We start from the raw sequence: 11218 nt of genomic DNA on the forward strand, positions 1-11218 counted from the left end.
AGGCGAACGTGATAACCACTACACTACGGAAACTCAATAGTTTAAAATGTATGTATGCTATAAAACTACGGCAAACTATAGTCTTAAATAAACCAAAGACAGTCTCATGGGGATATTAAATTTGAGTAAGTTCAGTGAATTACTAAATTCTGAGAGCCCATAATCTGCCTGTCATTATATAGTTTTTTCCAGGTCACCTGGACAAGGGTATTCCTTCTTTCATGGACACTCCGAAACACCTTTAAAAAAAAAAGGCCATGATAAATTATGACTCAAGGATCTTAAACCCTAATGTTACAGGCAAAGCCTCATTTTTATGGAATATAAAACACTCTGTTTCTGCCACTTCTAATAGATCATTAAGATAAGCCACTACTAAATCATGTCCCTGCAGCATTTCCAGATAGCGGGACACATCTTGCTCAGTCCTTGTTCAATGCTGTACAAGACTGATGAGCTTCATGGCTTGCACTTCTGACGTTCCACTTACTCTAGGGATGGGAGGGGGATCTTAACTTGATACCAGGATGGTTATCCTGTTCTGTCTTGGTTCTTTGGGGTGTTGATGTAAACTGTTCTCTCTCTTTCAAAGATAAGACTTTTCAAATTCCATCTTACTGTCCAGCTCTTCTATTGATGTTATTATATCTGTTTCAGCAACTAAAGAGTCAGAAGTAACTCCTTCCATGATTCTGTTTGGGTATTGCAAAATATTATGAACAACTTCTCGCAACTCTTATAACAGTGTTGCCCCATTTCTAATGGCCTCTTAGTACAGCCCAATAACACCAAAAGTACTTTTTTTGCCAACAACTTTGCTTTGCAGATCCAAAATGTAGCAAATTTTTCAGCCTCAGGAATACTGAGCAATACGGTCAATATTGCATTAGAAAGTACACCCTCTCCAATGAGCTGCAGACATTCTGTGAGAATGTTCTTAATTTTATTGGACAGTTTAAGTTGTGCTTTCTTTTCTTCATCTTCTTTTTCCATACTTTTCCCGAATGAAATCTTCATTTCCTTTATTATTTTTCTTTTTGCTTCAAGTTCCATAGGAGGCTGTTTATAGATTTTCCCCCTTAGATTTTTGCCAGTCTTCCAGTTTCTTCCTTCAATCTTCTGCTGCGATCTTCTTCTTAATATTTGGATTAGTTTGGGTCCCATTTGGGACTCTCCTTCTATTTATGGTTTTCTTACCAGCTTGAGTTTGGGGAGCTGTCTTATTGAGAAAATGGTTCTGGGGAAGAGTCTTTTTCAACTTGAAGTCCAGAGTCTGTGCTTTTTGTTGATTGCTGCTGCTGCATTTATTTCCATTGGTTCCATTTGCTCTTGTGTTAGGGCTGTTTGGAATGATTGAATTAAAACTGCCAACTGTCAAATTAGGCCTTTGGCTTATGGCTTTTGATTCTTGCAGTGTACATGGTGTCCAAGGTCTGAAACAACATTGAGTAGATTTCTGACCTTGCTCAATGTTTGGATGTCTGTTGTAATAGCTTCCCAGAAGCACACCAGGGTTTGCTCTACTTTCTGCTCAGTAATGGTGTGTGACTGTAACTTAGTTTCATTTGGTCTTTCATGTTTATCTCCATTAACCTTAATATCTTTTATGTCCTTGACCACCAGTTTCTTTGATGCTTGAGTCCTGCTAAGGAACTGAACATAGGGAGAGGAAACTATCTTTGGGAGTTTTTCTCCTGGTCTTGCAAGATTTGTTCCTCTGGAGAGTTGCTGTGACTTTACTGGTGGAATCTTAATTTGTGTCTCTCCAACAAATTGTTTATTAGCTCTGTCTTTCAGAAAAGCACTATTCCCTGAACTTTCGCTCAAGACCTGTTTAGGAGCCAAACTGCTCTTGGTTTGATGATAAGAGTTAGTCTTTGGCTTAACTGTTGTCTATTATTTAGGGTTTAGCTTCCTTTCAGAGTCTGGTAAGGTTTGGGGCCAGTTCTCTTTGTTCGTCTGTTTTAGAAAACTATCCAAGGATTCATTTTTAACATGGTTATTGTCCACAGATTCTGCACATTTAGCATTTCATTGATCTGCTACAGCTGTTTTGTAGTTTTCAATTCCTGTATATTAAGTAACCCCATGGTTTTTCTAGACTGTTCTCCAGAAGTGGATGATCCACCTTCATGCTAGAAGGTTTACAGTTTGATTTAGAAGAAAAACATCCTGAAGTCAGCCTTTTGCCCAGAAGTTTTGGTGGCTCCAACATTGGCTTCTGGGATCCTATGATATAGGCAGATCTGGGCTGGAGTTTAATGCCGATGGGTCTTATAGCTTTGATAGGCAAAGCAACATGGTTGGTAACATCCTTTCTGGGTATGATAGTAGACTTAGAAGGTGGAGGATTCAGGGATGCCTGGGTGGCTCTGTAGGTTAGGTGTCCATCTTCTGATTTTGGCTTGGGTCATGATGTCATGGTCATGGACTCGAGCCCTGCATTGGGGTCCACACTCAAGCAGGGAGTCTGCTTGGGATTCTCTCTCTCTCCCTCTGCCCCTCCCCCCTCGCACACTCTTTCTCTCTCTCTCCAAAATAAATGAGTAAATCTTTCAAAAAAAAAAAAAAGAAGAAGGTAAAGGATTCAGACAACTACTCTTGGATTTTAGATAAGGCTTTGTGTTTTGGCACTTCAGTTTTCCCTTGGCTGCTAGGTGCTCCTGGAGCTTCCTCTGCTGCTCTTCTTCCTCACCATGACTCCTCTGTGACAGTTTCTCTTCCTGTACTTTTCACTGTCTTGTTTTTGTGTCTTAGGACACAGAGAAATGCAAGTTGGAAGTCTAAAGGGATATTTGCCTCTTGGACCTTATCCTAGGGGAGGAAAGATGGAAAATAAATAAGTAGATAAATAATCATTACCTATTAAGTGATAAAGTGGGTAATGCGATAGAAAATAACAGGTACGGTGGCTGCTTTACATATGTCAGGAGAGCCTTCTTTGAGGATTATTTAACCTGAAACATAAAGAATAAGAAAAGTTAACCATGCAGAGCATTGAATATTCCATTTAGAGGCAAGAGCAAATTTATATTCTTTAGGCAAGAGAGAGCTAAGTATATTAAGGAAACGAAATGAAGCTAATTTATCACTTATATAACTTGACTCTACTTTTAATTACTTTTTTTCTTAGTATTCACTTATACATGGACATAGACCCTACTGTTTTCTTAAATGCCTTAAATATGCCTATATTAAAAGGCTCAAGTGAAGTCCTCTCTGTAGGTCAAAATATAAAGCAGTTAAAAAGGCTGAGAAACCCCCAAAGCTGTGAAAACCCCAAAAATCTAATATCAGGTTAGGCTTTTTAAATGAAACCATAAGAAACTTGAGGTTTCTGGTTCAGCAGGTAAGATGCTTGGAAGTTGCCACTTTATTCTAACAACAAGTAAAAAGCTGAACAAAGTGAAAAATCAGTAACTTTTCTTAGATCTGTGAGAGAAGTGATGTCACAGAGCAAGCCAATGCCCTCCAAACTGGAGGAACCAACAGGCAAATACAAAGAATCGCAGCTTACTAGAGCAGAAACCCATGAGCAGAAATCATCACAGGGAAGGGAATCCTGAACTGTAAATGATGAATTGCTGAAGGCTCTGGGTGAATAAGTCTGAGAGGTAAAAACTGCAGGGAACTCAGAGTCATAGGAGGAGCCCGACACTTCCAAGTGTTACCTCCTGGAGCTCTACCAGGTTAGCGAAGTGAGTATCAGAGAAAAATCTCTTCCTGCTTACAGCCCGGAGAGGGGAAAAGGGAACATTTTGAAATATACCACAGCATTCTATTCTTAATAATGTCTGCCCTAGGAGAAACTATTTAAGCAAAGCCTAAGCTGCTGTGTTTTATTAGAGTCTAAACCTGAGGGAAGGGGTGCCTGGCTGGCTCAGTCGGAAGAGTGTGTGACTCTTGATCTCAGGGTGGTGAGTTCGAGCCTCACATTGTGTGTAGAGATTACTTAAATAAATAAATATATAAAAAAATAAATGACCTGAGGAAAGAGAAATACCCGACTCTGGTCCATTCTAGTCACCCTATGCTACCTAAGGGGTAAAAAAAAAATTAGGAAGCTCTTGTGAAGATCACAGTCCGGAGGTACAGGCTCATTAAAAGACTGAGACCTAATCATAGAACTATGGAATGCTTCCCCACCCCCCACACCTTACCACCACTTTACTAAAGGCCTATTTATGGTTGTTCCATTATTGCAGCACAATCCAATATTACTGAATTGGAGACTTCAACACACCTCTATCAGGAATGGATAGATTCAGCAGGGAAAAAATCAGTAAGGACATAACTGAACTCAACATCATCATATATGGATATAATGTACATCTATAGACTACTTGACCCAACATCAGCAGCATACACATTCTTCTCAAGTTCCTATGAAGCAGTCCCCAAGATAGAACATATTCTGGGCCATAAAACACATCTTAACGAATTAAAAATTATAGAAATGATGCAATGTCTGCTCTCATATCCCAAGGGAATTAAACTAGAAACCAGTAACAAAAAGATAGCTGGAAAATTTCAAAATGCATGGAGAAAAACAACATACTTCTAAGTAGCACATGGGTTGAGGAAGAAATCTCAAGAAAAATTTAAAATATTTTGAAATAAATACCACAGTTTATCAAAATTTGTGGGATGAAGCAGAAAAGTAGTACTATAGAAAAGAGGCAAGATCAAAAATTAATTATCTAAGCTTTCACTTTATGAAAGAAGAGCAAATTAAATCCCAAGTAAGCAAAACAAAAACAATAATAAAAATTGGAGTAGAGATCAATGAAATTGAAACAGCAGGTAAAGGGGTAAATAAACTATGTACATCCAGAGAATGAAATATGTTCAGTGATAAAAAGAAATGTGCTATTAAGCTATGAAGGAATCTTAAATGTATATTACTAAGTGAAAAGGCTACAAAGTGCATGATTCTAACCATTTGACATTCTAGAAAAGGCAAAACTATGGAGTCAGTAAAAAGAGCAGCAGTTGTCATGGGTTAGTTGGAGAGATAGGGATGAATGAGTAGAGAACAGAATATTTTTAGGGCAGCAAAACTATTCTGTATGATACTGTAATAGGGGATACATGCCCTTTACATTTGTCTAAACCACAGAATGTAAACACCAAGGGTGAACCCTAATGTGAACTATGGACTTCAGGTGATAATAATGTTCAAATACAAGCTCATCAATTGTAACAAATGTACCAAACTGAAGATGTTGATGATGGGGGAGGCTGTGCATGTGTAGGGCTCAGGCATATGGGAAATCTTTGTACCTCTGTTCAGTTTTGCTGTGAACCTAAAAGCAGCTCTAAAAAATAAAGTCTATTGAATTAAAAAAAAATAGAACTGTAAGCACTAGACATCAAACTAATTTAAGGAATCAAGATCAATGTATGACAACAAATCTGAAAAACATTATGTTAATGAAAGAAATAGTCACACAAGGCCGCATGTTGTATGATTCCATTTATATGAGATGTTTAGAATAGAGTTGTTAATGGAGACAGAAAGTAAGTTAGAAGTTTCCAGGGGCTGGAGACAGAAGGAAACAGGACATGACTGTTAATGGATCTCTTTTTCATAATTAAAATCTAAAATCAGATACTGATTATGGTTGCATAGTTATATGAATATACTTAAAAACCACTGAAGTGTACATTTTTAAAGGATGAATTTTTATGGTACAAATGTAAATTATAGCCCAGTAAAGCTGCTATTTTCAAAGTTAATTAAATACAAATATCTTCAAACATTAAAATGTTGTTTTATAAGTGGATAAAAGCAAATAGTAATAGAGTTACAAACTTCTCAGATAATACAATGGAATTTTCAAATGGAGCTCAAAAGAAGTCAGACTTTTTTAGAAGAATTAAAGAGCAAAGAAGAATGTATGAAACTCATTATAATGTTTATTTTATAGATAAGTAACTAAAGCTAAGTAAAAACAAGGACTTTCGCCCAGGTAAGAAGGAGAGGAAGTGCCAATGCTAGTACTTGGATTCAGGGCAGTTATAGCCAATGCCAAAAATATTGTTTTGATCTTGAAGTTTTCTTAAAATTCTTGTGTCTTAGCAAATAAATTTCTTTCTCATATTAAATCATATTTCTAGGACACAAATAAAAAAATCTTTAAGGTGTTAAAAAATTCATACTTTTAAAATATTTACACTTCTAACATTTTTCCTTCAGGGCAGAAGAAAGAGAAAATGCATGTTAAATACTCCAGATAGTTAAAATTTCAAAAACATCCAGAAAAGCACTAATAAAAATGCTTGCAAACAAATAGAATTCTAACCATTGTGACCACAGATCTGAAACTGGTCCTATGAAACATTTGTTTGCATATGTGTCATTAAAGCTGTCTTGTTTATTTGGGGTACCTAGTTCAGAAACATCTCTTTTGTTGGTATCTGTTTAATATGAAAAATATATTCTGGTATAAAAATAGGCCATTCATCAGTTCTGTCACTATTAAATGAAGGCAAGTCAATCTCCCTGGATAAAAATTCCAATTTACCGAAAAAGATGCTGCATCAATTGTTATTAAAATATATATATTTGATTTATTCATTCGTTCTATAATTTTTTTTATTTTTTACTTTTTTTTAAAGATTTTATATATTTATTTGACAGAGAGAGAGAGTGAGAGAGGGAACACAAGCAGGGGGAGTGGGAGAAGGAGAAGCAGGCTCCCCACTGAGCAGGGAGCCCCATGCGGGGCTCGATCCCAGGACCCTGGGATCATGACCTGAGCCGAAGGCAGACGCTTAACGACTGAGCCACCCAGGCGCCCCTATTCATTCATTCTAAATGGTCCTCTAACCTATATTCTGTGTCAGATACTTTAGTAAGTTTTAAGATCGTGATATAAGGTATCTTTAAAGGTCTTCCTGGTTTAGTTGAAGAAACAAGCACATAAATAAAAATTTGAAATACTTATGATAATTTTAAAGTTGATACAAGCATACGGCATAGAGGAGGGGCACCTAAATCTACTGAGTGGGTAGATGAGTGGCAGTGTTGAAATAAAATTTCTAAATTAAAAAGTCAAGAATTTCTTTTTTCAAAATAAAAAAATTTATGACAATTACTGAAGCTGCAACTCTTCCAGTTTTCAAGTAAAACGTAAAACCCCCGTACATGAAAAGGTGTTCACCACCACTAATCATCAGGGAAATGCAAATTAGAACCACAATGAGATATGACCTCACACCTGTTGATTGACTACTTTTAAAAAGACAAGAAATAACAAGTGTTGGCAAGGATGTGGAAAAGAGGGAATACTTGTGCTGCACTATTGGTGTGAATATAAACTGGTGCAGCCACTATGGAAAACAGTATGGAGGTTCCTCAGATTATTAAAAATAGAACTATCATAAGACCCAGCAATTCCGCTTCTGGGTATTTATCCAAAGGAAATGAAAACACTGTCAAAAGAGATATCTCCATACCCCATGTTCATAGCAGGACTATTTACAAGAGCCAAGTTATGGAAACAACCTAAATGTCCATTGATGAATGGATGTGTAAATAAAAAAAAATATGAAATATTTATAAATAGAAATATATATAATAGAAATACAGCAATATTATAAAAATAGAAGGAAATCTGCCATTTCTAACATGAATGGATCTTGAGGGCATTATACTAAGTGAAATAAGTCAGATAGAGAAACACAAACACTATGATTCCTTTAGGAAACTAAAAACAAACAAACAAAATAAAACCCATAGGTACAGAGAATAAATTGGTGGTTGCCAGGAGTTAGGGTTGAGGGATGGGCAAAATGTGTAAAGGTGGTCAAAAGGTACAAACTTCCACTTATAAATAAGTCCTGTGGATGTATTGTACAATATGGTGACTAAAAGAAAAACAAAATTAGCAACCCCCAGCTACAACCTAATTTCTGTGCTTACCAAAAAAGAAATCAGTGTAGTTTCAGACAAGTAAGAGCACAAAATTATGCATAAATTTAATGAATCTCATTATCTTCCAAACAGATCATGTAGCATATGCAAAACAGAACATTTAAGAGTTTGGGGGGCTCCTGGGTGGCTCAGTTGGTTAAGCGACTGCCTTCAGCTCAGGTCATGATCCCAGAGGCCCGGAATCGAGTCCCGCATTGGGCTCCCTGCTCAGCGGGGAGTCTGCTTCTCCCTCTGACCCTACCCCTTCTTGTGCTCTCTCTCTCTCTCTCAAATAAATAAAATAAAATCTTAAAAAAAAAGTGTTTGGGATTCATTTGAGGATTTATATTATAGTACTTTCCAACTAATATACTGATTAATACCTTTGAGGAAGTTAAACATGTGAACATTCTATTATAAGACAAAAAAAAGGATGAATAGGAGTGCCTGGGCAGCTCAGTCAGTTAAGTGTCCAACTCTGGATTTCGGCTCAGGTCATGATCTCAGGGTCATGGGATCCAGCCTGAAGCCCAGCTCCACACTGGGTGTGGAGCCTGCTTAAGATTCTCTCTCTCTCCTGCCCCTCCCCCCACTCTGCACATGCTCCCTCTCTCTCTCTCAAAAAAAAAAAAAAAAAAAGAAAAGAAAGATAAAAGCAACAAATTACTAACTGGAAAACAGCTATACTAATCTGACTGGGGAAAATCTTCTGTAATGAAAATATGATTAAATGCTTTGCCTGGAAGCAAATTTATGCAATTCATAGAAAAAATCAATTCAAAAGAAAATATACAATGTATATAATATATCTAGATAAACCTTTAACAGTATCTTTAGATATTTCTGTGTTTTAAGTTAGTATTACACAGACAAAAAGCATGATATTCTGAGAATAATTCCAATATTGGGGGTTAAAAAGTTAAATATGTAATAGATGTTTTTTAACTTCAAAAATGAAAGAATGTATCTCAGGAATTAACAATTTTATTTTTTTAATAACTGTTCTTTATTTCCCTAAACACTACACAGAATGAGGCTAAGTCAATATTTACAAATCAAAATTTCTGATGGTAACCCAAAAAACAAAATTTATTGTGTTTATTAGCTGTAGAATTCATCTCATAAATATTGTCTATGTGACTTAATAAGTCTTAAATCTTTAAACACCAGTACATACGAGGGAACAAAATTCTGATAAAACTGTACATATAGTAAAAACTATTTTGATTGGCTGATGTCAACACTTCTTACATAATTTGAAAAACATGAGAAAAACTCTGTGTTGATAGCCAACGATAAAAGCTGGTCTAAAAACATTTAATTCAGTTATAATTTTCCAAGACTGTCTCCCAAACAGTGTGTGTTAAGATTTCTAAGCCCTAGTCATTATGGAAAAGTTTGCCAAACTTTCTCTGCATATTGCACATGAAATATAATTTCATAAAAATACCTAAATTAGGTAAGCATTAAGTGTATTTTTTTTCCATTTGTATGTATGTCTCCATTTCCCTCTCTCCACTTAAACCTAAATATATTTATCCTATTGAAGGGGTTCAAGACAAGTCTCCCCAAAATATGCTTAGGCATAATGATTATTTTGAGTTTAAAGCAATCAAGACCCAGCAGATTCAGGAAAAGCCCTTTGCCGTCCCACAACTGCCTAAAACGATTTAGACAGAGGACCTGCTCCAGGAAAAGAGCTAACACCATAGATAGATAGCTACATTAGGATATGAACTAGATATAGCAAGCAGGGAGGAACTTAGCAAGGTCAGTTTCCAAGTCCTCTCTGTCTCGCGGTTTCTGAGTGGCCCAGCAAACATTTGCATACCAAACATTTACTCTTTTTCATTCTTCCTGAGGATTGCATTCTTGTCTTTTGAAGACCCAGACCCTACCTCCTTATCCTTAGTTCAGAATGACATATATACCTCATTCTGCCTGTCTTTAGAATTTCCATGTCTATGTGGATTCCCATATGCTATTAAATTTTATTTTCTCCTGTTAATCTGTCTCATGTCAATTTGAGTCTTAGTTCAGCTAGAAGGACCTTGAAGGGGACAGGAATTCTTGCTTCCTGACATTATATAAATAGACCATAATAATATTCTTACTTCTATGAGCCTCTAGGCTTTGAGTCTTATATGAGTCATTTCATTATTCTAAATGCTTTATTGCATTCACAAAACCTGCAAACATTGTAGAATAATAAAGGTTTAATTTCCAAATATTATTAAAATGCTATAATGCTTTAACTTTTACCATAATATTTTCTGCAGCATGTGTGACAATATTTATTGCATCCAAATATTATACATACATACCTTTTTTATTTTTGAAATTTAGAAATTTTATCAGATCTTGACAAACTCCATTAGTAATCATGTTTATTTCTTAAATTTGTTGATACTTGATTATGTTAGCATATTTTCTTATATCAAAAGACTCTTGTCTTCTTGCTATAAACTCCACTTACACAGTGCTTTTTTCTCCTTAGCTAAATTGCTGGATTCTTTTTTTTTCTAATTGTTTACTTAGATTTTTACATTAGAATCTATCTGAAAGCTTGTGGTATTTTTCTTGATTTTAAATTTATTAATTACTCATTAACAAAGTATGCCTGGCTCTTTTTTCTTTTCAAACCTGCCTAAAGTTCAGTGAGTCTCCTCAATAGGATAATTTAGTTCTTTATTCAACTCATTAAGAGATTTCTTTATATATTTGTTCCTTACTATCTCTTAAGCTCTATAATTTTTTTCTTATGGAATTCCAAATTTTTTGTTATTTTTATTGTATCTACTCTCTAAATGGCATATTGTTTGAGGTTTTTTTCTTCCACCACAACTTGTGCCACTTTATATTTTCACTCTGGGCTTTGAGACATTTCTTCTACTAGATCTTCTATATCTGTAAGTGGGTTCACGATTTGAACATACTATCTTTCAGTTTACTTACTGAAGTATTTAGTCGGGAAATCCTGTTATTTTAGCTCCAGAAAGCATTTGTGATTGGGATTTCACTTGAATTTTCTTAAGGGTTTTTGTTATTTGTTCAAGTAGTTTTCTGTCTCTTGCAGCAACTCTATTTTGCTGGCATGAAATGTGCTTGTGCTGACTGGATCTTCCTCTCTCTGGCCATTAGAATCCCTTAGATGATTTGTTATTTTCTCTATTGGCCTTTAGATCTGGTGTTAGGAGTAAACAAATGGGGCGGTCTGGCCAGTTTTTACAGCCCTGAGCCAACGGTACAGGGGTAGAAGGGCTGCTAGTCCCCTGCTGAGTAGCAGGATGAAGCCTTTGC

The 11218-nt window shown here is 35.9% G+C and overlaps 1 pseudogene; it reads right to left on the bottom strand.

Moving 5' to 3' along the window:
- Nucleotides 1-265: 265 nt before the first annotated feature.
- Nucleotides 266-4018, bottom strand: LOC116622572 (annotated as a pseudogene).
- Between the last annotated feature and the right edge of the window lie 7200 nt (nt 4019-11218).

This window comes from Phoca vitulina, unplaced genomic scaffold, assembly GCF_004348235.1.
Source record: "Phoca vitulina isolate PV1807 unplaced genomic scaffold, GSC_HSeal_1.0 scaffold53, whole genome shotgun sequence".
NCBI classification, from domain to species: domain Eukaryota; kingdom Metazoa; phylum Chordata; class Mammalia; order Carnivora; family Phocidae; genus Phoca; species Phoca vitulina.